Genomic DNA, 6,957 nt, shown 5'->3' with positions numbered 1-6,957 from the left:
CTCTCATGGACTCTAAATGCATCAAAAGTATTATCTTTATCTAGGTCTCCATTTCTTGCCATCTCTCTCTTGGGTTGCCAACCATTCTGCGTGGTGTTGTCTAGCTGTGTTGTTTTCATATCTTGCTTTTCTCACTTCATATATTGCCCTACTTATAAATTCTGCTTGAGAGGTTTTGGACTTCTTTTATTTTTCCTCGTATCATATCTCTAATCTCTTATACCATCATTGTAATAATTGCCTCATAGAATTGGAATCATTGATGCCACCTCGATGATCAGTTGCCTTTTGAAAAGCACAACGATCTTGCCAATGAGATCGTTCCATGCCTTGAGTTGACCATACTGCCAAGCTTCCTTGATCTGCAAAGTATGGACCATGTGCTTCAAGTATATGCTGCACAAGAAGAGAGATTAGAAACACAAAATAATTCGAAATGATGATATTTTTTTGTAATGGTGACAATGCCGACCATGTAGTGTGTTATACTATTTGTAGTCCATGCCTCCACTATGGACTTATGAAATTTAGCAATTTTCTCTTTAAATGTATTGGCATCACCATCCCTAAACCTCAACTTTTGTAAGAGAGCTGCTAATCTATCTAGGTGTATCCACACTTCTGCCTTTGCAATCCTTGTTTGTCCCCTATTGCTCCAATCCGAAACAGCAAGGTGCAACTTTTTCCATGCTTCATACTTCTCTGGTTGTTTTACAAGTATATTGCCTTCCTCATCTCGAGGTGGCGATATAAACTTCCTAGCCTTGGGTCCACCAAAGCATGGTTTACAAGGGATATTTCCACTCTTTTTCGATTTTTTCTCATCCTTTTTTATTTCTACTTTGCCCCCGTGCAATCCAACTTCAAAGAGGACTCGTTCTACCTTCTTTCATGTAGCATCAACTTTTGACACAGGCTACATCTTGTATGCAAAGCATATATATTCATATACTACCTTATCAATTATTCTAACCAAACAATGCAATGTGCAAAAGTGAACCCTTGTTAGTGGTATTTCCAAAATAGGGTGCCAGTTTGGATCCATTGGAACTAGCATTCCATTTCTCATGACTTTTTGATCACATATTGGAGCACCTTGTTGTTATGCCTTGGCAAGCCATTCTTTCTTTCCATATTTCCCTTTCTTTCTAGTTTGCATGCAGTATATGCACATAAATTTTTCATTCGTTGCATTTGATAAACCAAACATACACTTCAATGTTTTTAAATCACATGCAAGATGCCATTCAACTTGATAGTCCCCAAACCCCTTGATGTGTAAAATTGCTCCATTATTTTGCTATTGAATAACACGGGGTATATTAGTGAGGTTTAAAACAAATTTAAGTACTTCATGGTCCTCCTTTGGTACTTCAAATGCTACAAGCCACCATATTTCATTCTCTGACTATACTTGAAGTATAAAGGATGGTTTTCATCGATGTTGGGATCCAATGCTCGATTCATAAGTGTTATGCTCACACGTTTAAGTTTTTTCCCCTTAATAATCTCACTCTCATCAAGTTTGAGGACAAGCTTGCCTCTACATTCTTCCATAAACATATTGTAGAACTTGACCATGGCAATCTAAACCCTACATATATCCAATACAAAGTTGTTGGATGCATTCAATACAAATGCAACTTCTTTGGAACCATACTTCAATATGTGTGTATTTTCTAGATGTGTTGGCTCACCAATTAGTTCTAAAACGTTCTCATTTAGTTGTTTTCAAGCCTTCTTAATGTGAAATGGTTTTGGCAGAGGCATTACTCACTTAGTTTTGAAGACTTTCTTAAATCCCGTATCCAATTGTTGATAGAGCATACTATATGACTCAGAACTCATTCCCACCTTGTCACATAACCCTCGAGCATCTGTAGCAGTAAACAAGCTGCTCACATCCCTAAGATATTCACTTGCGACACCATCTATAATGTCCTTGAATTTACAACTTTCCAATGCATTTTTTACCATATCCTTGCTTTGGACTTTGGCAATAATATCATTCTCTGCATGATGGAACATATTTCTCATTGTAGCAAATTGAGCATATATACATCTATGATATTGTCCACTTCCTTTGTTTAATTGGTGAATTGGTTTAATTAATCGAATTCGTCGACGTGCTTTTTTGGTTTTTAAAGTGGGCCCAATCTCCAAAGTTTTTGTGAGTTTCCTCTTTATGTTTCGATTCTCCTTTTCCAAGTCCATAACTTTAGACTGTAACTCCATATTTTGCATGTGTGTAGCCTACATAGCATATTCAATGACAAACATTGCTTGTTCTAGGCTTTGGTTCTTCCTATCCTTCTTAGCCAATAATCTATCATTTTCCATCAAAGATTGCATATTCCCTTGTAATCTTGTCTGCATATTTGTCAAGGCTTGATGAACCCCTGCTAATCCTTGTGTGACAAGTCTGCATGTGTATCCATACAATCCTTCATCCTTCACAAACGAACTTTACAAATGATGCAAGCCCTTCAAATTGTGGTGGCCTTTGAGTGATTGGATCGGGTGGATAAATGCACCCATCAACCCAAAGGTCCACGCTTTTTCCCCCTGCATTTCATTCTTGTTGCATCCTGTATCTTATTGCATCATCCCTTTCTACAGTTCTTTTGAATATTGGTGCATATTCATCCTCCAATTGAAAGTAAATATCTCTCTTTCTCTTGGTACGTCCTGCACTTGCATCCTGTAAAGAAAAATATATGCCAATTTTAACATTACACAATTACACCCCTTTGATTAATAGTAAGCTAAGGAGTCGATGCCAATTTTTTGATCAATAGCAAGAACGTCTAAATATCTGGGAGCAACAGGTTAGCATCAATCCAGTAGCATGCAGCTAATTTTGGATTGGCTTAAATCACACAATTACACCCCTTTGATTTACTATACCTGTGTTCTTTTTTACATGGTTGGATCTTGTCTCTTTCTCTTGATTTCAGTCATGATAGACCCTCATCAACCCCTAATCTACATGTAATCTTAGCTTTTAATCTACCTCTAATCAGCATCCAATCTTATCTTCTGTTCTATCCAAAATATTCCCTCTCTCTCTCTCTCTCTCTCTCTCTCTCTCTCTCTTTGTCTCAGAATTGATCAAAGATATTTAAACACATTTATACAAAAGCTTGGCTAGTGAAGAACAATAATATCATCTTATCTTCTACCCTAATTTACTCTCTATCACTCTATAACTTATTTTCTTAGTTCATCTCACACAGTCCTCTCTCTTCCCCCCTCCCTTCTCCCTCTCTCTCTCTCTCTCTCTCTCTCTCTCTCTCTCTATGAATTGACACTTAAGGATTAAACAACAACTATGAATAATATAACATCACATAGATTGAAAAAATAAGATACCTCCATTATCACTCGATTGCTTGCAGTATAGAGTGTAGAAGAGGAAGATATCTTGTAGCATAGTACTGAAGAGGGAGATTGCTTGTAGTAGGGTAGAGAGTGTTGTAGATAGTATTGAGTATTGCTTCAGAAGAATTCATATGCAATAAACCATATTCTGGAGGGAAGGAGAAGAGTACACAAAATTTTAGACTAAACTAGAGCTTTGAGAGGGAATGAAGAAATGCACAGAAATGGGCATATACTTGTCCAAAAATAATAAAAATCTACAAGGAAACTCTCGAGTCAAAAAGGTATCTTTGGGTAAAAAATAATCTTAAAATATGATGTGTATGTCATTTTATATCATTTTTAACTTCCGTCCCTTTAAGAAGTAAGAATGAGAATGATTCTAATATATTTTCATGTTGAAAAGTCATGAGGGCATGAAAGAGTCGTATATTAATGATTGGCTCCATTTTTACAAAAAATAGAATTGTATTTTTTTAGTTATGAGGATTTTGAGAAAAAGTGACATTATCTTACAGATTGAGAATAAAATAATAGGTGAAATCTATCGAAAATACAAATACGAGATTTGCTTGATTGTAAAAGATCTCTTATTCTAATATTATTTTGGAATCTCTTTTTAGAGAGAGAGAGGTGAGAGAAACCCCTTAAGGGGCAAAAAAGAGAGTCCATATTTCTCATAATGCATAATTGGGACATGATCCAACTCCACCACCTCGACTAATAAGGAATGTCTCAAGATATCCAAGTCTTACATGTGTAAAATCTATCCAACCTAGCCTCTCCATGTGTTGTCCTTGTTTATTGGCACTTGGAAAATGCTTTTCCACTAAGCTCTCAATGTCCACTATTCCTGCACAATCTTTTAGAACTCCATTAGCAAAATTTTCATCTTTTATCATGCATCATGTTCCACGTGACCTATCTCCAGGTTCATTTGTCATATTCCAATAGCCACATAACACCTATTTTATAACCCTCATAAGCATTCTTTTCCTCTTTTATCGTCACCATGTTTCATGTGACCTATCTCTAGGTTCATTTGTCATATTCCAATCCCCACATAGCACCTCTGTTAGAGCCCTCTAAGCATTCTTTTCCTCTTTTATCACGCACCATGTTCCACGTGACCTATCTCGAGGTTCATTTGTCATGTTCCAATCATGCCAAAGATGGTCATCTCCAAGCTCATTTGTCATGTTCCAATCGCCACATAGCACCATCTCCTCTTTGAAGATTTTCGGTTAACCATATCTAGCATTGGGATACCCCCTCAAAAGTGTTAGGTGTATACATAGTTATTATATCCAATGACACACCAACTAGTTGGACATTTATGCCCAGATTGCAGTATTTACATCTTGCACCAAGTAAGGTGGCCTTATTGCCACCTCCACAATTATCATAGTTCTATCTCTACCTCTCTCTTGCATTCACATACATCACATATCCTAGAACTATCACATCCATTATTAAATCTATGATTGCATTTACTTCTTGCAAGAAAAAGGCATTGGCTTATGCCTCCTCAACATGCTATGAACAACTTTTTTCATTCAGTACACAATCTTCATATATTCATGCTAATACTACTAAATTTCTTAGTCATCCTATCCATTGCAATCTTGTGTTGGTATTAAGTTCTCCGAGTGTATAGATGGTGGTGAAAGCTTGCTACTACCTTCATGCCAAGTTCTTAAGTGACATCTTATCTATCCTCCCCCCATTTTGGGGTTGCACCAAGTGTATAGATGGTGGTGAAAGCTTGCTACCTTCATGCCAAGTTCTTAAGTGATATCTTATCTATCCTCCCCCCCATTTTGGGATTGCACCTTTGATCAGGTGAAATCTCATTTCCCTTCCCCATTGGCATCTTCTCTTGATCCTTATTCTTTTAATTACGGTTCACTATACCAAAGCTCTCATCCCCATACTTATTTGATTGTGGCCTCTCCATGTCATTGGGCTCTCTTTCAGTCTTATGTGGATCAAGTAAGGCGCACCTTCTTTAAGCTCCTCTCTCATAAGTAGTTTCTCTCTCTCTCTCTCTCTCATGACATTTCTTGGAAAAATGGCATGATTCATGATAATGATAACAAGCATCTAGGAAGTTTGAGAACTTGACCTCACATACCACATCAAAACCATGCTCATCATGCAACTTGAGAACCTCAAGGGGTTCTCTTTGATCCCATAATATGTAGGCGCTCCTATCACCTCTAGGATTGGAGGAAACTAGAGGCACATACAATACCTTTCCCAAAATTGAGGTGATGCTACAAACCTCATTCTTAGAGACTCAATGGAGGTTTCTAGGGTGGGGGATACTAGAGGTATGCACAATACCTTTCCCAAAATGGAGGTGATGTTACAGACCTCATTCTCGATGGAGGTTTGGAAACAAGATCCAAATGGGACACTCCCCAAGGAGAAACTCTTTAAGGGCAAAGATCATTGCCCCTTGTAGACAATACACTAGATTTCTACTAAAACCCACACCACAAGAGATGACCTCAATCCTCTATCTAGGACCCCAATAAGACATGATAATACCCTTTGCCCACAAACTTATGTAAGACCAAGGAACAATGATCGTAAAAGGTATGTATAAACCACTTGTTGAAATCTTTGTTTGGAAGGTATACATCCCATAAAATAGAACATTGCTCTAAATCGTAGTAACTTGCACAAAAAGCTTCAATGGGCAACTCCACCTTGGCCTTTGAGTGCCTTCTTGTCCTTAATGCTTGCATAAGAGCAATTTCTCTTACTCTCATCAACTTTTTACATGTCGGCCACCATGGCTTGAGCCACCTTCCATAGATCAATGGTTTTCTTCTTTGCATGTGATATGCAACTATCTAGGTCCATGCAAGAGCTCTCATTGGTCTTTAGCACCTTGGAAACTCCCCCTTGTGGCATCTTCTAATTATCTCTGCACCTCTTTCCTTGCATGCAAGGCAAAGGGCAACTTCTATAGTGTTCCACATGTTACTCTCTTAGCATGGCTTGTTCATCATGAAGACTTGCCTCATAAAACTTAAGTTCCCTTGGTGTTGTCTTAAGCTCATTTGATTGATTTATAGAAAAATTCATTGTGCATTTCAAGTTATATTTTGAGTGTGTTTATGTCCCACGTTACATTTGGTTCTAAGTGTCTTCGATGTAGCTTTGCCAACCATCAAGTGTTCCATCACTCACCATCATTTTTAAGTAGAATTATATGATTATTAATATGCTAATCCATGTGTAACTTTTCCAACTTAGATGTTCCATTACAATCATATATCTTTCCAAATTTAGGTGGTTCCAATTTTTTTCTTAATATAGTTTTCCCAACTAAGGTGCCTGACCTCAAGGATTCCTTGGCCTAGCATTATGACTTGTTCATAATCAAGAATATGCTCTAGATTAGGTAGATAAGCTACATTGTGGATCTTTAAGTACTCATGAAGTTTTAAATTGTATGCATTTCTTGGACACTTGAGGATTTAATACGGTCCATAGTATCTTGGACTCAACTTCTTGAATTGTCCCAATGATACGAAACTCTTCTTGGGATGAGCATGGAGTACA

The sequence above is a fragment of the Lygodium microphyllum genome, chromosome 10, assembly GCF_053477565.2.
Source record: "Lygodium microphyllum isolate KBCC chromosome 10, Lygodium_microphyllum_v1.1.10, whole genome shotgun sequence".
Classification (NCBI taxonomy): Eukaryota; Viridiplantae; Streptophyta; class Polypodiopsida; order Schizaeales; family Lygodiaceae; genus Lygodium; species Lygodium microphyllum.
This window is presented reverse-complemented; position numbering follows the sequence as displayed.